This window comes from Neoarius graeffei, chromosome 2, assembly GCF_027579695.1.
Source record: "Neoarius graeffei isolate fNeoGra1 chromosome 2, fNeoGra1.pri, whole genome shotgun sequence".
Classification (NCBI taxonomy): domain Eukaryota; kingdom Metazoa; phylum Chordata; class Actinopteri; order Siluriformes; family Ariidae; genus Neoarius; species Neoarius graeffei.
Window position 1 is genome coordinate 21675291 of NC_083570.1, and position 23712 is coordinate 21699002.

Here is a 23712-nt window from a genome sequence, read left to right on the forward strand (position 1 = left end):
CCATATGGGCTTTCATTTAGCACCATGAATGTTGACCTTGAGTGACCCCAAAATGTCAAACTGAAGGTCATGACTGCCGGGCGAGGTTTGTTTTGCCTGGTAACACTTGTATTATGTTTGAATTGTGTATGCACGCTGAATATTTGTGCTGACATATGACAGTGGGTGTCCAATCTCAAAAGCTGCTTTGTTCAATTTTGCAGGAGTATAATTAAGTAAAACTACACTACTGTTCAAAAGTTTGGGGTCACCCAGACAATTTTGTGTTTTCCATGAAAAGTCACACTTTTATTTACAACCCCGATTCCAAAAAAGTTGGGACAAAGTACAAATTGTAAATAAAAACGGAATGCAATGATGTGGAAGTTTCAAAATTCCATATTTTATTCAGAATAGAACATAGATGACATAGCAAATGTTTAAACTGAGAAAATGTATCATTTAAAGAGAAAAATTAGGTGATTTTAAATTTCATGACAACAACACATCTCAAAAAAGTTGGGACAAGGCCATGTTTACCACTGTGAGACATCCCCTTTTCTCTTTACAACAGTCTGTAAATGTCTGGGGACTGAGGAGACAAGTTGCTCAAGTTTAGGGATAGGAATGTTAACCCATTCTTGTCTAATGTAGGATTCTAGTTGCTCAACTGTCTTAGGTCTTTTTTGTCGTATCTTCCGTTTTATGATGCGCCAAATGTTTTCTATGGGTGAAAGATCTGGACTGCAGGCTGGCCAGTTCAGTACCCGGACCCTTCTTCTACGCAGCCATGATGCTGTAATTGATGCAGTATGTGGTTTGGCATTGTCATGTTGGAAAATGCAAGGTCTTCCCTGAAAGAGACGCCGTCTGGATGGGAGCATATGTTGCTCTAGAACCTGGATATACCTTTCAGCATTGATGGTGTCTTTCCAGATGCGTAAGCTGCCCATGCCACACGCACTAATGCAACCCCATACCATCAGAGATGCAGGCTTCTGAACTGAGCGCTGATAACAACTTGGGTCATCCTTCTCCTCTTTAGTCCGAATGACACGGCGTCCCTGATTTCCATAAAGAACTTCAAATTTTGATTCGTCTGACCACAGAACAGTTTTTCACTTTGCCACAGTCCGTTTTAAATGAGCCTTGGCCCAGAGAAGACGTCTGCGCTTCTGGATCATGTTTAGATACGGCTTCTTCTTTGAACTATAGAGTTTTAGCTGGCAACGGCGGATGGCACGGTGAATTGTGTTCACAGATAATGTTCTCTGGAAATATTCCTGAGCCCATTTTGTGATTTCCAATACAGAAGCATGCCTGTATGTGATGCAGTGCCGTCTAAGGGCCCGAAGATCACGGGCACCCAGTATGGTTTTCCGGCCTTGACCCTTACGCACAGAGATTCTTCCAGATTCTCTGAATCTTTTGATGATATTGTGCACTGTAGATGATGATATGTTCAAACTCTTTGCAATTTTACACTGTCGAACTCCTTTCTGATATTGCTTCACTACTTGTCGGCGCAGAATTAGGGGGATTGGTGATCCTCTTCCCTTCTTTACTTCTGCGAGCCGCTGCCACTCCAAGATGCTCTTTTTATACCCAGTCATGTTAATGACCTATTGCCAATTGACCTCATCTCATCTCATTATCTCTAGCCGCTTCATCCTTCTACAGGGTCGCAGGCAAGCTGGAGCCTATCCCAGCTGACTACAGGCGAAAGGCAGGGTACACCCTGGACAAGTCGCCAGGTCATCACAGGGCTGACACATAGACACAGACAACCATTCACACTCACATTCACACCTACGGTCAATTTAGAGTCACCAGTTAACCTAACTTGCATGTCTTTGGACTGTGGGGGAAACCGGAGCACCCGGAGGAAACCCACGCGGACACGGGGAGAACATGCAAACTCCACACAGAAAGGCCCTCGCCGGCCACGGGGCTCGAACCCAGAACCTTCTTGCTGTGAGGCGACAGTGCTAACCACTACACCACCGTGCCGCCCCAATTGACCTAATGAGTTGCAATTTGGTCCTCCAGCTGTTCCTTTTTTGTACCTTTAACTTTTCCAGCCTCTTATTGCCCCGTCCCAACTTTTTTGAGATGTGTTGCTGTCATGAAATTTCAAATGAGCCAATATTTGGTATGAAATTTCAAAATGTCTCACTTTCGACATTTGATATGTTGTCTATGTTCTATTGTGAATACAATATCTGTTTTTGAGATTTGTAAATTATTGCATTCCGTTTTTATTTACAATTTGTACTTTGTCCCAACTTTTTTGGAATTGGGGTTGTACCACCATAAGTTGTAAAATGAATAGAAAATATAGTCAAGACATTTTTCTGGCCATTTTGAGCATTTAATCGACCCCACAAATGTGATGCTCCAGAAACTCAATCTGCTCAAAGGAAGGTCAGTTTTATAGCTTCTCTAAAGAGCTCAACTGTTTTCAGCTGTGCTAACATGATTGTACAAGGGTTTTCTAATCATCCATTAGCCTTCTGAGGCAATGAGCAAACACATTGTACCATTAGAACACTGGAGTGATGGTTGCTGGAAATGGGCCTCTATACACCTATGGAGATATTGCACCAAAAACCAGACATTTGCAGCTAGAATAGTCATTTACCACATTAGCAATGTATAGAGTGGATTTCTGATTAGTTTAAAGTGATCTCCATTGAAAAGAACAGTGCTTTTCTTTCAAAAATAAGGACATTTCAAAGTGACCCCAAACTTTTGAACGGTAGTGTAGTTGTGTTGCACCAAGTATTTTGAACACCAACAATTTTTGTCCAACTCTTTCTAAATAATCTAATAGTAACAGAAATGCAGTCAGTACAAACATGATCGAACTGTTTGAGTGGCAGCAGATTAACAGTAGGAACAGTTCATGGTTTCTACAAAGGATATTAGACAAGTGATTTGTAATCACTGTTCAAGAATGAAGAAGGGTACAACATCCAGGGCTGTATGTGCTTACTACGGGTTTGATACACCACCTGAACCCCCCCACTCAATATGCGGAAAAAAACAACAAACAAAAACAAATGACTTTAATAAGAGGACTGTTTCACAATTATGGTTATCTTTTTGAATAACACCAACAAACTCGGCGGGACGGTGGTGTAGTGGTTAGCGCTGTCGCCTCACAGCAAGAAGGTCCGGGTTCGAGCCCCGTGGCCGGCGAGGGCCTTTCTGTATGGAGTTTGCATGCTGTCCGCGTGGGTCCCCTCCGGGTGCTCCGGTTTCCCCCACAGTCCAAAGACATGCAGGTTAGGTTAACTGGTGACTCTAAATTGACCGTAGGTGTGAATGTGAGTGTGAATGGTTGTCTGTGTCTATGTGTCAGCCCTGTGATGACCTGGCGACTCGTCCAGGGTGTACCCCGCCTTTCACCTGTAGTCAGCTGGGATAGGCTCCAGCTTGCCTGCGACCCTGTAGAACAGGATAAAGCAGCTAGAGATAATGAGATGAGACCAACAAACTCTTGCAACTAGATCCAGTGTCTATATTTTCTGGAGTTCCTTGAACCGTATTTTACAGGGACACAACACCCCTACCTACAGGAGTAATGTAGCTTATAACCTCTTATAAATATGTTTGTAAGAGTCAAATGCAGGCTCAGTTTTGAGCTTCTGTTCATTTCATTTAATTCTACTTTAAGCCTCACTCACAACCCGCCGTAAGTGTTTTGGACACGCACGGGTCGCAGGGTTTGGTAGCTCATAGCCATGCCGCAGGGTCGCGGTGAACCCGGGGGAAAGTTTGGGGGAGGAGTACGGGCAAAGTACTTGTCAAGTGCAGGTTGCACACCTGACTTCCTCGAGGCATGGGAAAAATTGCGCAGTTAGCCCATGGAAAGCGTATATCTGACGCACGTGGTCAGTGTGTGTTCAGTGAGTGTGGAGTGTGTGAGACTTGCATTTTACCAGTTTCCTGCGCTACGAGTTCGGGCTGCACTTGTGAAGCATGTATGATGCATGTGATTAACATGTTACAATCACTCATAACTTGCGTGTGATGCAAGCCAGGAGTGGGTATAAAACCAGCGTGTCTGCAGCATTCTGCATTCATTCATTCTTTCGACTGAAGAACATTGGGTATTTTGTGGGAAAAATGTTAACATTTTCAGTTTAAAGTTGAGAAAATGGGACCCCAGAAGAAGCGAACAAAAGTGAAGTAACCCAGCCTGAAACAGAAGAGGGGGAGGAAGAATTTGATGATGATGGTAGCAGCACCGGCGAGCCCTGCACGGACAGGGAGAAGTTTGCCTTCAAGCCGGCAGAAGGCACAGCATCCCGCCAGAGGGATTTTCACAGGTAAATACACATGCTTTAAACATTCATTTCAGTACCTATATGCTCATGTAATTAATATTATATATGCTGATTTTCATGTATGTTTCAGCTAACGACACCCAGAAGTGAGGACACTGCAATCCCATCATCACTGTCAGGCCATTGTGCCATGCTCATTGATAAGGACAAGAACACCCTGTCCCACCACTCAGCAGGAGCAGGAGCAGGACAGCAGCTCAGAGTCAAAGTGTGTTTCAGTGCTCAAACTGTTGGGCTTTTTAATTAGGATTTTTTTTTACAATGTAATAAAATGCGTTATTCCCTTATCCTCATGTTTTATTATTTGACGTTTGCATGGTAATTTAACATATACTCAAATAAAAACAGCAAATGAGGTGGTCTTCTTCCTTTCTACAATGCTACACACTACACGATCGGTTCCTTGGTTCCTCCCCAGTATATGTACCCAGAGTCTTGCCCCTCGTGTCGCGTGCAGGTCGCGTGCGCTGCGTGCACACCACACATAGGAGTAGAAAGTGAGATGTACTTCTGTCTTGCGCGCCACACAAATAGCAAGTATGGAATACTTGTGTAGTACTTCTGAGGCACGTCACTCATACAATGACCGTGTGTCACTCATGCGTCTTACTGTCATTGCAAAAAGCCCCTACTAGCCGCGCTGCTGACTTGGTTCAGGTGTACAAAAGGAATACGGGTCCTGGACGTAGTGTACGTGTTCTTGATTTGTCGCAAGACCTGTAGAATTTGCATGTGCAGGACCAAAAGTCTCTACGGGCAGTCTGCGAACTTCTACGGCGCCGAACACACGCAAGTGTCCCGCAAGTCTCAAGCACGGTTTTGCCAATTTTTTTACCGTAGACCGCCCGTACGGCAGGTTGTGAGTGAGGCTTAAGTATTATACAGAAATTTTACTGGTTAAATTCAGAATTGCATTTTTTTTTAGCAATAACTAGGTTTTACTTTCGGACATATACTTTCAATCACAATAGAAAGATATTTAAGTGGAAGTTATTTTTTTTATAAACTGTCTCTGACGTCATCCTTTATCCATCAGAAATGTCTCCTCCAGAAAACACTCACCATATGATGAAGTTGTAAATTATTTTTTTATGAAAATATTTGTCTCTTTTGAAGCAGAATATGCTGTTGTTGCACAGTAAAAAAAAGAAACAAGCAAAACAAACAAAAAAAACAGGACTTGAAACAGGTGTAAGACACATTTGCAAGAGAGCTTCACATGTGGTCAAAATGCGTGTCCTTCAAAAAAGTGTCCTCTCTGGAAAAACCACAAGGATCATCACCACTTCAGCTATTATTAGTTACCACCGTGTACAAACATCACTGCACAATACTTCAAATTTTGTACTTAAAATCACGTACATTTCAACAGTTTTCACTTTGTATACCTTGTGGTCTATAAAAAAGTGGGTCAATTTTAGAAATACACTATATGCCGTCTACTCACCACAAGTAACAGACCCAGGCTATGACCTGTAGCTCTAAAATTCTGCGCAGTTCATTTCCATCTCAAAAGGTAATTTTTGGTAGCAGAGAAACACAAAAATCTGAGGCTTTACTTTGGACTACTGTGGATCGGACAAGTATGCCCTGATTGTGAAACAGCCCAAGAAGCCAACACTACAAAAAAAATAATGGGATTTATTGCCTTGGATGACAAACTAAAGAAACTGCACATTAAGTCAAGGTTAGTTCTCCATCCATTATCTGTTAGCCTGGGCCCGCCCATCCTAAGCGTGATGCAACACGGGGGCCTGTTGCGAACTTAGTCTGGCAAGGCAAGCTATCTCCAGCTCTTCCAAGCTCCCGAAAAAATGGGAGCCAATCAACTTTGAGCATCTCCAACGGCCCTGGGTAGAGGCGTGTTCAAGGCACTGACGTAGTAGAACTGCGACCGGAAGCCATAGATTGTTTACAGAATCTATGCCGGAAGCGCTTCATTCACTAGAAACATTACGAACATGGAGCAGCGGCAAGCCTTTGACACAGCGGTAGATGCTGTATTGAAAGCATTCAACGGGAAGTTCTCATTGAAAACGGAGCAAAGAGCAGCCTGTTACTCAAGCAGTTTCCGTCGCGTCACATACGTCAGAGGAAAGAGTGATGTGATTGGTTTAAGCTTCGTCACAGACTTTTTTGGCTTCGACCAGTAGCAAACTGAGGCATTTCAGGGAGGCGGGTCAACCACGCGTTTTGGGAAACGGTTGGGCTTAATATCTTTGCCAGACCAATGCTCGCAGAGCTTTGAAGTTGCGTTAGCCAGACTAATTATCTGTAGCCATTTATCCTGTACAGGGTCGCAGGCAAGCTGGAGCATCTTTACATCGTCCTTGTAAAGATTCCTAGGACTTGCTAATGAATAAAGTGAAAACATATGCATTAATTTACAATATAGCAACCACAATCAAACAGTAAACAAAAACACATGAGGACTGAAGCATCTCCTGAACTTCAAAACATCACGAAGTGGTGAGAAAAATCATTTGCGAATCCAAATGAAATAAATCAGAGGAATTTACAAACCTTTCACGAAGTGATCACTGCAAACTCAAGCATTCTTTGACTCGGCTCCCTTCCATTACAGCGAAAGGTTCAAGAGCCGCCTTCTCTTGTCTTTTTGTAAAATTCTTTGCTCTTTCACCCTTTATCACTTCATGGGGAATATGGAAGAAATTTTTTTTTCAGTTTCATGGTTTATTTGATTTGATTTGATTTCATCTTATAATTACAGATGTGCTTCAAATTATAAATACATCCTTGGAGACTGGCGTTGTTCCTGTGTCCCTAAAAAAAGCTGTTGTAAAGCCCCTTCTTAAAAAAAATAATCTGGATCCTTCAGTGTTAAATAACTACAGGCCAATATCAAATCTACCATTCATCAGGAAAATCCTGGAAAAAATTGTCTTCAATCAATTAACTGCCTTCTTGATATCAAACAGCCGTTTTGATAATTTTCAGTCAGGATTTCGTGCCAATCATAGCACTGAAACAGCGTTGATTAAAGTTATAAATGACATACGTCTTAATACTGACGCAGGCAAAACATCGGTCCTGGTATTACTGGACCTCAGTGCAGCTTTTGATACTGTTGATCACAACATACTGCTATATTGACTTGAACACTGGGTTGGATTGACTGGTAAAGTTATCAATTGGTTAAAATCATACTTAAAAGATAGAAGCTTCTTTGTTACCCTGGGAAATTGTTCCTCAACGTCAATGCCCTTGACCTGTGGTGTCCCCCAGGGGTCGATTCTTGGACCATTACTTTTCAACCTTTATATGCTCCCACTTGGGCAAATTATCAATAAAAATTCAATTTTGTATCACTGCTATGCAGATGATACCCAAATTTATTTTGCTCTATCACCAAATGACTATGCCCCCCTTGAATGTCTCTACCAGTGCATCGACCAAATCAATAGCTGGATGTCACAAAATTTTCTTCAGTTGAACACAGATAAAACAGAAGTAATTCTATTTGGAAAAAAGATGAAAGACTCAGGATTACCACTATTCTTGACACAAAAGGGATTAAAACTAAAGAAATGGTTAAAAATCTTGGTGTTTTCATTGACAGTGAGCTAAACTTTGACAGTCACATGAAAGCAATCACTAAAACGGCATTTTATCACCTAAAAAACATTTCCAAACTAAGAGGACTTATGACAAAAAATGATCTGGAAAAACTAATACATGCCTTCATCTCTAGTAGGGTTGATTACTGCAATGGCCTTTTCACAGGCCTGCCAAAAAAGACCATCAAACGACTTCAGCTGGTTCAAAATGCAGCGACGAGGGTTCTCACACGAACAAAAAGAACAGAGCACATTACCCCAATTCTAAGGTCCCTTCACTGGCTTCCAGTAAGCTACAGAATTGACTTTAAAGCATTGCTGCTGGTGTATAAATCTCTAAATGGTATAGGGCCCAATTACCTCTCTGATATGTTGCAGCGGCCTAACCCAATCAGATCTACCAGATCGCAACAGAAAAATTTACTATTAAAACCAGTTGTTAAAACAAAGTGTGGTGAAGCAGCTTTTAGCTACTATGCAGTACATCTATGGAACCAACTGCCAGAGGACATTAAAAATGCTCCTGCTGTTGGCAGCTTCAAATCTAGGTTAAAGACCAAGCTGTTTTCAGATGCTTTCTGTTAAATAATTAATATTTTTACATTTTTTATAATTTTTACTTTCTCTGCATGTTTTAAATTTACTTTAATTTTATTCTATTTTATTCCGCTGGTTTCTTTTTCTTTTTTTCTCCTTTTTTCTTTTTGGCATTTTATTATTTTAGTTCTACTGTTGTTTAATTCTTATTATTTTCTTTTAATTCTTTTAATTAATTGTTTTAGATTAAAAATAAAATTATTTTATGTAATTTTATTTCTCTATTGTTTACTGTTTTTGTTTTTGCTTCTGTAAAGCACATTGAACTGCCATTGTGTATGAAATGTGCTATATAAATAAACTTGCCTTGCCTTGCCTTGAGCAGCCCCAAACAACACAGGGCATTTTAATGGCTATCAAGGTGCCCCAGCGATAGTAATGCTTTGTGAACAGTGAGCTCAGCTGACCACCACTTCATGTCTTGCATATCTAATGAGGCGAATGTGATATCGGATGCAACCCACCTATAAAAGCGGGGAAAAGCTAGAAGAAATCTCAGGAATCTCAGGGCATATTCACACCTACGTTGTTTGGTCCGGACCAAACGACCAAACAAACCAAATTTCCCTTGGTCCGGACCTTTTGGGTTGGTCTGAATACAAACCACCGAACTCTGGTCTGGACCAAACAAGCGGACCGAGACCAAGCTGCAAGGTCGGACTCGGTCCGGACCAAAGGAACCCTGGTGCGGATCTTTTGGAGGTGTGAAAACAGACCGGACCTAATCTGACAGTTTTGCTTTTTTGTACCTCGGGAGCTTCCGTCGTTTGTCGAGCATTATGGGAAACAGAGTCTTGACATTCCACCGCAAAGTGCAAACACTGTTTCGGTTGTCAAGGGAACCTTACAACAGTCGTTCAGTCATTCAGACCAGTGGTAGGCTAGACTACAGAGTACAAAAAATGAGTAGGGGGCAAACGTGGGCCGAGGAAGAAACACGTACCCTTGTGGATATATAGGCAGATGTCCACATATCTGAGCTTTTGGAGAGAACACACAAAAATGCCGACGTGTTTGCTGTATTCAGTGAGAAAATGAGGGAGAAGGGGTTCACGCGCTCCCCAGAACAATGTCAGCTAAAAGTGAAGAAACTCCGTCAGACCTACATTAAAATCAGGGACATTCTTTCAAAAAGTGGCAGTACTAGCGACGCAAAAAAGAAATTCATCTATTGCGTGAAGAGCCAGAACTGTCACAACATGATGTGCACTCATCAGCGCTATCCTCCGTAGCCGCCTTGCCCTTTGTTGTCGTCGTTGATAAATTACTTGTACAACAGCATAGTAATCGCACAATTGTGAAAACAGTAAAAACTGGAAAAAACATATAGCTTTGATGACATTAAAAAGAATAACAGCATGGAAAGCCTCCATGACTACTTTTGAACTTAACGCTTTGTGCGCGTGTCGTCTCTGACCAATAGCTGAACGACCTCAGGGCACGTGGCTTTGTTGACAGATTTTGGTCCGCTTACTAAAATGTACAGTGTGAAAGCGAACCGCACCAAAATGAAAAAATAAAAAAAAACATTTGGTTCGGACCAAAGCAAGTGAACTATCGAACTATCCTGGTCAGTTCTAGTCCAGTTCTAGTCAGTTATCCTCAGTTCTAGTCTCGTGTACTCTCTGGTCAAATATTTTAACATTTGTGCTTAATAAAAAATTATGTTCTTCAGAGGTTCTTGAGAGGTTCTTGACAGTTTGAAACTTTTACTTTTTTTGTAGGATTCTTCTATAAAAACAATGGCAAAAACACGAGGCTAAGAATAAATTCCAGTGGTAACGAGTCCAAGTGGAGCATTCAGTGGAAAAAACAGACTTTTCTTTTTATACCTCTCTCAATCTAGTTATGCAATAATATTTTATTTACTTTATAATGGACCCTTTTCAAAAATCAGACAGCCAGTGTAGCCATGTAAAGTAAAATAAAGAAAAGAAATTGACAAGTCAGCCCTGTGATGACCTGGCGACTTGTCCAGGGTGTACCCCGCCTTTCACCCGTAGTCAGCTGGGATAGGCTCCAGCTTGCCTGCGACCCTGTAGAACAGGATAAACCGGCTACAGATAATGGGATGAGATGAGAAATTGACAATTTCGTGTTTGATATAGTGATGTGGATCATGGTAAGTCTTTTTTTGTTTTCATGAACAGTTTTATGAATATCTGTAAAGAGAATCCTGCTGAGGCTAATAGGCATGTGTTTGCTGCAAGAAGCCAGCAGGAGTCCTGTTAGCAATGTTCTAATGTCCTGTTCTCATCATCAGCTGTTCTCCCCCACGATGGGAAAGACCTTCCACCTCGGGTATGCTCATCAGTCTGTGGCATGTATATTAGTATGAGGTCATGGTTCCACAGTTGCAAGCGGATAACCTCATGCTCTGCTCTAAAACCCGCTTTCTTTTCCTGCAGCCAAAAGTCAGTAGTTACTTTTTTCTCAGTTACTTTGTTCTTCGTTCTGTGAAACTTTTCTGAGTTGCTCTTTCCAAGGGCGTTCAGAGCGGAGAGAGGGATGACTTCATCACTGCAGCTGTTCCACTACATATAACTGTTCCACATACAATTGCAAAGAACAAAGAGAAAAACTACAGAATTATAACAGCACATTTAACCAGAAAGTTAATGTGTTCAAAAGTCTCAAAAGTGTGATAAGGCAGATTACAAATGTTAAAGGGAATGTAAATGGTTAGCAAGTCTAGTGCTGTCCATTCGAAACTACGAATGAGCTTGCCAATGAAAATAACAACGAAGCAACTGCAAAAACGATTTTAAAACATCTGCCTCTTGCATAGGATTTGTACAGGTATGCATGTCAGGTCCTTCTAGTATTCGAAAATCCAGTGGTTTAAATCCTTTGGATAAGAGCAACAGACAATAACTTTGACAATACCTGTGAGCTTTTTTGAACAGCCTCAGTGATCACAAAGCATTTAGTGGCCCCCAAGTTATGTTCAAACTATGAACCTAAAGCAGGTGGTAGATCACTTATCCCATCTCCAAAGTTTAAGATCCATAAATGTTCTGGGACGTATCATCTTTGAGGTCCGCAAAGATGGAGACCTCACCAATTCAATACCCAGGATGGCCAAAACCAGCAAAAAAATGATCCAATCAAAAAATCCAATCCTGCAACAAAAGTTAGCCTGAAATAGCAGAGACTTTCATTTTCCAAACATCAATTCACCAAAGCTTGCTTAGTGTGGCAGCAGGGGCACGGTTGAGCGGCAGTTTGTGAATGGAAAGAGAAGCCAGGGAAGGTGAGTGGCAAAGTGAATGCACCTGTGGTTATTTAATGTGCTGTGTGTGTACATGTGTGTTTTCCGAGTGATGGGGAGCTAATAAAAGGGTGGAGAGGTGAGAAGAAGGGGGACAGCTTCTCTGAGTGCCATGTGTGTGTCAGAGTGAAGTCAGTGAAAGCTGAAAAGCTTAAATAAAAAGTGCCATAGTAACAAACCTGCCTGTTCCAGTGCTTCAGTGTCTCACCACTCCCAAGTAAAGTACTACACTGATGCCGAAACCTGGGAATGCTGACACAAACCACCATCATGGAGTCCTCTCCATTCAAGGAGCTCATCCATGCCCTCGCCACCGCCCAACAGAACCAGGACCAGGCACTAGTCACAATGCACAATGAGCAGGAGTGGCACTTCAATGCCTGCTGCAGGCCCAGCAGGAGGACCACCAGGTGCTCCTGTGTCTCATCACACCTGCAGGTGGCCCAGCCACAGAGTCAGCGGGCTTCTTCCCATATCACCCTTCCGAAAACAGGGCCGCATGTCAACCCCAAGACCTTCCTACTGCTCTTCGAGTGAGCAACAGAGGCGTGGGGATGGCCGGACAAGCAGCAAGCAGCTTGCTTCCTGCCAGAACTCACTGGTGAAGCACAACTCGCGGTCCAGCAACTACCTGCTGACAACAGGCTGGAAGATGTGGACTTGAAGTGCGCTATTCTGCAGCGAGTTGGCTCCTTCTGTTCCTCCATTCCCTCCCAGTACCACAGAAGCAGGAGCCCATTCCACCGCAGCCAGCTCCCCGAGCCCATGGTTCCCCTTCCCCCTCTTCCCCTTATGCTTCTGTGTCTTCCCCTCAGGTGAGTGATCCTTACCCCAGCAGTGCAGAGATGAGGTCTGGGTTGGCATGCTGCTGTTGTGGGTTGTCTGGGCACTTCCAGGACCAGTGCCGTGCAGTGGAGGTGGAGGGAGTGGTCTGGATCCCCAGTGCGCCAGAAACCACCCCCGATCGAGCTGGAATGTACAGCATACCAGTGAGTATCCAAGGGGGTACACATCATGCCTTAGTGGATTCAGGCCACAATCAAACATCAATTCACCAAAGCTTGGTTCCTAGGCAAGGCATTAGGTACAGCACATCTGGTGAAGGTTCTGTGTGTGCATGGGGATATTCATGAATACCCACAGGTACGGGTAAAAATCCATTTCCAGGGAAAAATTATAGTGTCGATGCAGCAGTTAGTTCACGTCTCACCCACTCACTAATTCTGGGGATGGATTGGCCAGGGCTTAAGAGCCTAATCGAGTGATTTCCCTCTGGAGCAGGCGTGAGACAAATCTCTGTGTTACTCATTCAACCAAGTGAGAGTAATCGATGGTCAGAACCTCCAGCTGAACATTGCACTCTCCCACCCGTACTCTTCTATAATTAAAGATTGTCCTGCATCACTTGATACAGCCTCCCAAACCAGAGAGCAGGCAACACAATTATTGATTCCCAAAAGCCGCACAGAACTCCTTTTCCATGCAGCTCATTATAACCCAATGGTCATTCACCTGGGGCAAAACAAAAACACTAACCCTACTCATACCACATGCAGGTGGTGTGTAGCATGCCATGAGTGCCAACTGGTCAATCCAGCAGCCACTCCAAAAGCACCATTGCAACCTCTTCCCCTAATCGAGACCCCCTTCAAAATAATTGGGATGGATCTTGTCGGGCCATTAGATTGGAGTGCATCGCTTTATTTTAGTCCTGGTGGATTATGCAACGCAATACATGGAAGCAGTGCTGCTGCTGTATAACATTTCAGCATGCAGTGTCGCAGAGGCACTGTTTAAAATTATCTCCTGAGTCAGGATTCTGAAAGAGAACCTTACTGATCAGGGCATGAAATTTATGTCATGCACACTTCATGAACTCTACAAATAAGGGGTTAAATCAACCTGCACAAGCGTTTATCATCCGCAAACAGATGACTTGGTCGAGCGATGTAACCAAATCCTTAAGAACTTGATTTGTAAGTTTGTGCATGAAGACACTCGTAATTGGGATAAACGGCTCGAACCAATATTGTTTGCACTACGAGAGGTCCCACAAGCCTCCATGGAGTTTTCCCCATTTGAATTATTATATGGGCACAAGCCTCGGGGCATCCAAGACATCATCCGGGAAAATGGGGAGGAGGGGCCTTCTGACAGTAAAAATGAAATTCAATACATTCTTGACCTGCCACGCAAAACTCCACACACTCAGCCACCTAACCCAGGAGAATTTGCGGCAGGTGCAAGAACGTCAGTCCCAGCTGTACGAGGGGGGGCACACCTTAGGGAATTCACACTGGGAGATAAGGATCTTGTATTATTGCCCACACTGAGCTCTAAATTATGCACCAAGTGGCAATGGCCCTTTGAGGTCACAACGCAAGTTGAGGACGTCAATAATGGGGTGAAGCGGATGGATAGAGGCAGGGTGCGGCAAATATATCACCTTGTGGCAGTGGGGGCGTGGTCAAGCGCCGGTCTGTGACAGGAGGGTGGAGCCGGGGAAGGTGAGTGGCAGAATCACTACACCTGACGGTAATTAACCTGTGTTTTGTGTGTGTTTTCCCAGTAAACCGCTCCCTATTTAAGGAGGCTGAGAGAGAGCAGAGGGAGCGCGACCCGGGATTGGAGGCTGAGTGTGTGTCTGTGTGTGTGTGCTTACGCCGTAGTATAACTGAAAAGTTGTTTAATAAATACGCTTTCTCTACCTCCAAACATTGTCCTGCCATCCTCTGTGCTCCACCCACACATTATCCGCACTACAGTGGTGCCGAAACCCGGGAAAGGTGGAGCACCAGTTCTGCAGCTCCATGGAATCCTCCCCGTTCGCGGACTTGGTCCACGCCCTCGCCACGGCTCAGCAGAGCCAGCACCAGGCACTCGTCACGCTCCGAAAGGAGCAGGAGCGCCGCTTCAAAGCCCTGGTGCTGGCCCAGCAGGAAGACCGAGAGGCGTTCCGGCGGCTCCTCGCGTCGGCAGGGTCCACCAGCGCCCCGGCCGCGGGCCCGTCTCCCCTCACCTTGACTAAGATGGGCCTGTAGGACGACCCCGAGGCTTTCATCACCTTGTTCGAGCAGGTTGCCGAAGCCTCGGGGTGGCCGATGGAGCAGCGCGCGGCGCGCTTCCTCCCCCTCCTGACGGGAGAGGCGCAGCTGGCCGCACTACAGCTCCCCGCCGACCGCCGGCTGGCATACGCCGACCTTCGCCAGGCCGTCCTCCAGCGCGTGGGGCGCATGCCGGAGCAGCAGCGCCAGCGCTTCCGCGCGCTGCGGATGGAGGAAGTCGGCAGCCCGTTCGCGTTCGGCCAGCAGCTCCGGGATGCCTGCTGGCGGTGGCTGAGGGCCGAAGATCACGACGCCGAGGGAATCATCGAGCAGGTGGCGCTGGAACAGTTCATCGCCCGCTTACCAGCCGGAACCGCGGAGTGGGTCCAGTGCCACCGCCCGGCGTCGCTGGATCAGGCCGTAGGACTGGCGGAGGATCATCTGGCGGCTGTTCCGGCGGCAGGACAACGGATGACATCGTCTTCTCTCTCCTCTTCTCTCTCTCTGTCTCCCCCCCCTCCTCCCGTGTCCCGTCCTCGCCCCATTCCCCCACCACGGAGGCGGGGGCCAGCTCCACCCCAGCCGGCCCACCGCACCCGTGGTGCCCTCCCGTTTCTCCCTTCTGTGTCTGTCTCTCCCCCCCCTCAGGTGAGTGAGCCCCAGAACACAGCTGCAGAGGGAAGGCCCGGGCCGGTTTGCTGGCGCTGCGGGGAACCGGGCCACCTGCAGCAACAGTGTGCAGTGATGGAGGTGGGGGCGGTGGTGCGGATCCCCGATGCGCCAGAGGCTGCCCTCGATCGGGCCGGAGCGTATCGCATACCGGTAAGTGTACAAGGGGCTACATTGGGGGGAGCACAAGGGGTGAAGGTGTTGTGTGTGCACGGGGATATTCACAGTTACCCGTTGGTGTCGGTCCACATATATTTCAGAGGGGAAAAATCGATAGTGAAGGCGGCGGTTAATCCTCGCCTTACCCACTCTTTGACCTTGGGGACTGACTGGCCGGGATTTCAGGGTTTAATGGCACGCCTAGTAAAGAGTGGGTCCTGCCGGTTGACGGGGGAAGGTCCCGGTGTCGCTTTGGCTGGAGCTGCGGTCGCAGAGCCGTCTACGTCATCTCCACGACAGAGTGAGGAGCCGCCGGCCCCTCCTCTTTCTATTGGGGAATCCCTCGCGGATTTCCCACTGGAACAATCGCGAGACGAGACTCTGCGACACGCGTTTGACCAAGTGAGAGTAATCGATGGTCAAACGCTCCAGCCGAACACCACCCCGTCCTTCCCCTATTTTTCCATTTTGAAGGATAGGTTATACCGTGTGACGCAGGACACTCAGACGAAAGAGCGAGTCACCCAGTTGTTAATTCCAAAGAGCCGCCGGGAATTGGTATTCCAGGCGGCTCACTTTAATCCCATGGCTGGACACCTTGGGCAGGATAAGACACTCGCCCGGATAATGGCCCGATTCTATTGGCCGGGGATTCGCGGTGACGTCCGTAAGTGGTGTACGGCGTGCCGCGAATGCCAGTTAGTAAATCCAGCGGCCATTCCAAAAGCGCCCTTGCGCCCCCTACCATTAATCGAGACCCCGTTCGAAAGAATTGGGATGGATCTCGTTGGGCCATTAGATCGGTCAACACGAGGGTACCGCTTTATATTGGTTCTGGTGGACTATGCAACGCAATACCCGGAAGCGGTGCCTCTTCGCAATATCTCAGCACGCAGTACTGCAGAGGCCCTCTTCCACGTCATCTCCCAGGTTGGAATCCCGAAAGAGATTCTGACTGACCAAGGCACCTCGTTTATGTCACGAACACTGAGCGAACTGTATGGGCTACTGGGTATTAAGCCGATCCGCACCAGCGTTTATCACCCACAGACGGACGGTTTAGTGGAACGGTTCAATCGCACCCTCAAGAATATTATCAAAAAATTCGTAAGTGAGGACGCACGTAACTGGGATAAGTGGCTCAAACCCTTGTTGTTTGCAGTGCGAGAGGTCCCCCAAGCTTCCACAGGGTTCTCCCCGTTTGAATTATTATATGGGCGTAAGCCGCGTGGCATCTTAGATGTACTGCGGGAAAATTGGGAGGAGGGACCTTCACAGAGCAAAAACGAAATTCAGTATGTTATGGATCTGCGCGCAAAACTCCACATGCTCACCCACCTAACTCAGGAGAATTTGCGGCAGGCCCAGGAACGGCAAGCCCACCTGTACAACAAGGGCACGCGCCTTAGAGAGTTCACTCCGGGAGATAAGGTACTCGTCCTGTTGCCCACGTCGAGCTCCAAATTAATCGCCAAGTGGCAAGGACCCTTTGAGGTCCCACGGCGAGTCGGGGACGTCGACTATGAGGTTAGGCGAATGGACAGGGAGGGGGAACTACAGATCTACCACCTCAATCTGCTGAAACTCTGGAACGAGGAGGTCCCCGTGGCGTTGGTGTCGGTAGTTCCGGAGAAGGCGGAGCTGGGGCCGGAGGTCCAAAAAGGGTCATTGGCATCACGTACCTCTCCGGTCCCCTGTGGAGACCACCTCTCCCCGACCCAACTCACGGAGGTCGCCCAGTTGCAGGCCGAGTTTTCGGATGTGTTCTCGCCCCTGCCCGGTCACACTAACCTCATAGAACACCACATAGAGACGCCCCCGGGGGTGGTAGTGCGTAGCCATCCTTATAGATTACCCGAACACAAAAAAAAAAGGTGGTTCGGGAAGAACTTCAGGCCATGCTCGAAATGGGCATCGTCGAGGAGTCCCACAGTGACTGGAGCAGCCCGGTGGTCTTCGTTCCCAAGGCCGACGGCTCGGTCCGGTTCTGTGTGGACTACAGAAAAGTCAACGCGGTGTCTATATTTGACGCGTACCCAATGCCTCGTATTGATGAGCTGCTCGATCGACTAGGCACGGCTCGCTTTTACTCGACACTGGATTTGACGAAGGGATATTGGCAGATCCCCTTGACTCCATTATCCCGAGAGAAAACAGCCTTTTCCACACCGTTCGGCTTACAACAGTTCGTCACACTTCCGTTTGGGCTTTTTGGGGCGCCCGCTACGTTTCAGCGGCTGATGGACAGGGTCCTCCGGCCGCACGCCACCTATGCGGCCGCTTACCTAGACGACATCATCATTTATAGTAATGACTGGCAGCGGCACCTGCAACACCTGAGGGCCATCCTTAGGTTGCTGAGGCGGGTGGGACTCACTGCCAACCCGAAGAAGGTGTGCGATTGGGCGGGTGGAAGTACGGTATCTGGGCTTCCACTTGGGCAACGGGCAGGTGCGTCCCCAAATTAATAAGACAGCAGCGATCGCGGCCTGCCTGAGGCCCAAGACCAAAAAGGGGGTGAGACAGTTCCTGGGGCTGGCTGGCTACTATCATAGGTTTATACCTAATTATTCGGACGTCACCAGCCCGCTGACTGACCTCACTAAAAAGGGGGCGCCAGATCCGGTCCAGTGGACGGAGCAGTGCCAGCGGGCTTTCTCTGAGGTAAAGGCTGCACTGTGTGGGGGGCCACTCTTACACTCCCCTGACTTCTCTCTCCCTTTTTTGTTACAGACGGATGCGTCGGACAGAGGGCTGGGGGCTGTTTTGTCCCAGCGGGTGGAGGGGGAGGACCGCCCGGTCCTATACATCAGCCGCAAGCTGTCAGTGCGTGAGGGGCGCTACAGCACAATTGAGAAAGAGTGCCTGGCGATCAAGTGGGCGGTCCTCGCCCTCCGTTACTACCTGCTGGGGCACTCTTTCACCCTCTGTTCGGACCACGCGCCCCTCCAGTGGCTCCACCGCATGAAGGATGCCAACGCGCAGATCACCCGTTGGTATCTGGCACTCCAACCCTTCAACTTCAAGGTGGTCCACAGGCCGGGGGCGCAGATGGTCGTGGCGGACTTCCTCTCCCGTCAAGGGGGTGGGGGGGGGAGTCGGCTGCGGGCCGGACGGGCGCCCGGCCTGAGTCGGGCGGTGGGGGTATGTGGCAGCGGGGGCATGGTCAAGCGCCGTCTGTGACAGGAGGGTGGAGCCGGGGAAGGTGAGTGGCAGAATCGCTACACCTGACGGTAATTAACCTGTGTTTTGTGTGTGTTTTCCCAGTAAACCGCTCCCTATTTAAGGAGGCTGAGAGAGAGCAGAGGGAGCGCGACCCGGGATTGGAGGCTGAGTGTGTGTCTGTGTGCGTGTGTGCTTACGCCGTAGTATAACTGAAAAGTTGTTTAATAAATACGCTTTCTCTACCTCCAAACGTTGTCCTGCCGTCCTCTGTGCTCCACCCACACATTATCCGCACTACACACCTCAATCTGCTCAAACTATGGAACAAGGTGGTGCCCGTAGTGTTGGCAACGGTAGTTCCAGAGAGAGGGAGGAGCTGGGGCCCCGAGATAAAAGAAAAATCCGCTGCACAATCCACCTCAGTACCCTGTGGAGACCACCTCTCGCCAGCCCAAATTGTGGAGGTTGCCAGCTTGCAAACAGAGTTTTCCATCGTGTTCTCACCTCTTCCCGGTCGCACTCACCTCATAGAACACCACATTGAGATGCCCCCAGGGGTGGTGGCATGCAGCCACCCTACCACTTACCCAAGCACAAGAAAATTATAGTTTGGGATAAACAAGGCGTCGCGCAGAGACTGGAGCAGCCCGCTAGTTTTGGTTCCCAAAACTGATGGATCGGTCCGGTTTTGTGTGGACTATCGCAAGGTCAATGTGGTGTCTAGATTCGATGCATATCCAATGCCTCCCATTGATGAACTGCTTGACTGGTTAGGCATGGCTTGTTTTTATTCGACACTGGATCTAACAAAGGGGCATTGGCAGATCCCCTTGACTCCTCTACCTTGAGAAAAAAAAAAAGACTTTTCCACCCCATTCGGCTGACACCAGTTCGTCACCCTTTCATTCAGGTTATTCGGGGCTCCAGCAACATTTCAGCAGTTCATGGACAAAATTCTCCACCCACATACCGCCTATGCTGTGGCCTTTCTCGACAACATTATTACAGTCATGATTGGCTGTGCAACATAAAACACCTCAGGGCCATGCTGGGGTTGTTGAGGCATGCAGGACTCATGGCTAGCCCCAAGAAGTGTGCGATTGGACAGGCGGGAGTACGGTATCTGGGCTTCCACTTAGGTCACAGGCAGGTGTATCCCCAAACTGATAAGACCACAGCAATTGTGACCTGCCTGAGGCCCATGACCAAAAAGGGGGTGAGACAGTTCCTCAGGCTGGCTACTATCATAGGTTTGTGCCTCATTATTTGGACGTCACCAGCCCACTGACTGATCTCACTAAAAAGGGAGCACCAGACCTGGGTCAGTGGACGGAGTCGTGCCAACAGGCATTCACCCATGTAAAAGCTGCACTGTGTGGTGAGCCACTTTTACACTCCCCTGACTTTTCTCTCCCTTTTATTTTGCAGACAGACACGTTGGACAGAGGGCTGGGGGCCCTTTTTTGTCCCAGACAATGGAGGGGGAGGAGCACCTGGTGCTATACATAAGCTGCAAGCTCTCCATGTGACAGACTAAGTACAGCACCTCTGAGAAAGACTGCTTGGCCATTAAGTGGGCAGGCCTCACCTTCCAGTACTACCTGCTGGGACACCTTTTCACCCGCTCTTCAGATCACGCCCCGCTCCAGTGGCTTCACTGCATGAAGGATGCCAACACGTGGATCACGCGTAGGTATCTAGCTCTGCAGCCCTTTAAGGTTGAGGTGGTCCAGAGGCCAGTGGTACAGATCAGGGAGGTGGGGGGTGTTGTGTCAGCTGCAGGCTGGACAGCTCCCCGGCATGAGTCGGGCAGTGAGGGTACGTGGCAGCGGGGGTGCAGTTGAGCGCCAGTTTGTGAATGGACAGCAAAGCCAGGGAAGGTCAGTGGCAAAGTGATCACACCTGTGGTTAATTAATGTGCCGTGTTTGTGTTTGTGTGTGTGTGTGTGTGTTTTTTCCCAGTGACGGGGAGCTGATAAAAGAGTGGAGAGGAGAAAAGGAGGAGAGCTTCTCTGCTCACCATTTGTGTGTGTGTGTGTGTGTGTGTGTGTGTGTGTGTGTGTGTGTGTGTGTGTGTCAGAGTGAAGTCAGTGAAAGCTGAAAAGCTTAAATAAAAAAGTGCTATAGTCACAAACCCGCCTGTCCCAGTGCTTCAGTGTCCCACCACTCCCAATGAAAGTGCTACACATCGGTTTTATGTTCTCATCACCCATCATTTTTATGTTTCAGTGCTGACTGAAAATGTGAATTGTCTAAATGACCTGTGTCAGTGTAGATTGGGCCTGAGAAGGTGCCAAATCTACGTATAGTCTTTGTGGGTCTGGTTCACTTGAAATGCAGCAATTTATTCTAACAGCTAAAGTGGCCATTATTGTACTATTTGTACAAAGAAGATCTTGCCTTTGTGAACAAGGGAACGTTTAAGTGATCAAAGCCCTTCTTAAAACTAACACAGAAATGTGTTTGGCTGTAGTAAATCTAACAACTGTTTCATGCTGGAAAACTTTACACAGCACTGGACCATATCTTCTGATTAAACAGTTTTATCTGAGCTGGCCCAGGCGCTGTCTGACTCTGGCTGTACTTGGACCAGAATGCGGTGCCACAGTTATGACAAACTGAGCAGAAGCCATATGGAAAACAGAAAACATCTGTCATTCCGTCATTCAGCTGTGAGAACAGAAAGTCTACAGATTTATGCATCAGTTTTCTCAAAGTCTAAGCAATAACTGATGTCTAAACACAACAACTCCTGAATAAAGACTAATAACTCACGCAACAAATCTTGACTTTTTACCTTAGAATGATCACAAAAAAGAAATATCAACGCAAACGTAAAGAACAATTCATACTTTTTTGAATTCATTGATTATGTTTATTGTTATGGAAACAATTTTGTTCCTCTCATCAGTTACATTATAACAGCTATAAAGTCACCATTCTTTTTTTCTGTTTCTCCTGCAAAGTGATAAGATGATAAAATTTCAGTTTGCCATGTTTTCTCCAAAATAAACAACGCCATGCATCCTCTTACTGTAACAAATAATGCTCATAATGGAGACTCCTTTCTAAAAATCTCAATAAACATTCCCTTCACCAAATTAACTTCATCAAATGAACAATTTCGGATGTTTTCTTCAATCTGTTTACATGGAGTGTAAACCATAAAAGTCTGTATTATAGGAACATTAACACATTAGAATGAATTAACTCTGCTCACATCACTCCTGTTTTACAGCAACTGCATTGGTTGCCAGTTATCTCCCGGATCAAATACAAAATTTTGCTGTTAACCTATAAAGCTCTTCATGGTTTCGCTCCTTCCTATCTCTGAGTTAATTCATTTGTACTGTCCTTCCCGCTCCCTCAGATCTTCTGTCTGTGGACTTCTGACTGTTCCTCGTTTTAAATTGGCATCTATGGGTGGCAGATCATTTAGTGTTGCTGCTCCTAAACTTTGGAATTCGTTACCACAATCGCTTCGTGACTGTTCCACACTCTCTTCCTTCAAAGCCAACTTGAAAACTTCTCTTTACCTCACACTATTCTTCCTAATTTTTTTTTTTTTTGGTGGTAACTCTTTTGTAAAGTGTCCTTGGGTTTGTGAAAGGCGCTATATAAATTGAACTTATTATTATTATATTATTATTATAATTAAGAATTCAACAACAATACAGCATAAGGCAAAGTAAAATAGCTTTAACACCACATGTTTGTCCTCAAGAAGAGATGAGAGTAATGTGATGGGTTTTATGTTTTGTCACCTAATAAAAATAATTTAAAATCCGGTTGCTTTGTAATCTGACGTAATTCTACATGAGCTCATGTTCTTTCATGGATCATTTGCATGCTTAAGTGCTAACAGAGGGGGATTTAAAAAAAAAACAAAACTGAAAATAGCGCTAGCCCAAGAAGAGAAGAAGCTTATTGAACAAGCGAGAACACACACTCTCTCTCTCTCTCTCTCTCTCTCTCTCTCTCTCTCTCATCTGCCTGCTTGAGCAACAGAGTTTGTATAGCTATGGATGTAAGCATATTAACAAGTCACGACATATTTTCTATTTTATGCCTTATGTGTTGTGTTTTGTTTTCCTGAACACATACTTACTACATGCATATTAAAGAGCAATTAATGCACTGCAGGAGTACCGAACTAAACTAACGACATTTAACACTGGGAACGTTCTAACATTGCCACTAGAACAAAGATGTTTGCTGGGAATGTGAAGATTTCTCTAAAAAATTAGGAAATAGGAATTGGTTTCTCATGTTAACCAAAACAAACAAACAAAGCAAACAAACAATCTACAAGGGATACTCTGTAAAAGAAGCAAACAAGATCATATACACTCACCTCTCACTTTATTAGGGACACCTGTACGGTACGTTCATGTAAACATTCAATCAGCCAATCACGTGGCAGCAGCACAATGTATTAAAATCATACAAATCAAGAGTTGTTGATGTTCACATCAAACTTCAGAATGGGGAAAATGTGATCTCAGTGACTTGGTTGGTGGTGCCATACGGGCTGGTTTGAGTATTTCAGAATACTTTCCACTATTCCTTATTTCTTTCCCTCTTTCTTTATTTCCTTCCTTCCTGATTCCTATCCTTCTTTGTCTGTTTCTTTTTTCTTTCCTTCCTTCCTTTATTTCCTTATATCCTTTCTTCCTTCATTCCTTCCTTCAGTTTTCCATCCTTCCTTCTTTATTATTTCCTTATACAGTGTCTTGCAAAAGTATTCATCCCCCTTGGTGTTTGGCCTGTTTTGTCGTATTACAAGCTGGAACTAAAATGGATTTTTGGGAAGTTAACACCATTTGATTTGCACAACGTGCCTACCACTTGAAAGGTTTTATTGTGACACAAACAATAATTAAGATGAAAAAACAGAA

The 23712-nt window shown here is 46.2% G+C and overlaps 1 protein-coding gene across 1 annotated transcript in view; it reads right to left on the reverse strand.

Moving 5' to 3' along the window:
* The window catches only part of hmcn1 (hemicentin 1), a 310140-nt gene that overhangs the window by 248240 nt on the left and 38188 nt on the right, over nt 1-23712 (reverse strand). The window lies entirely within an intron of this gene.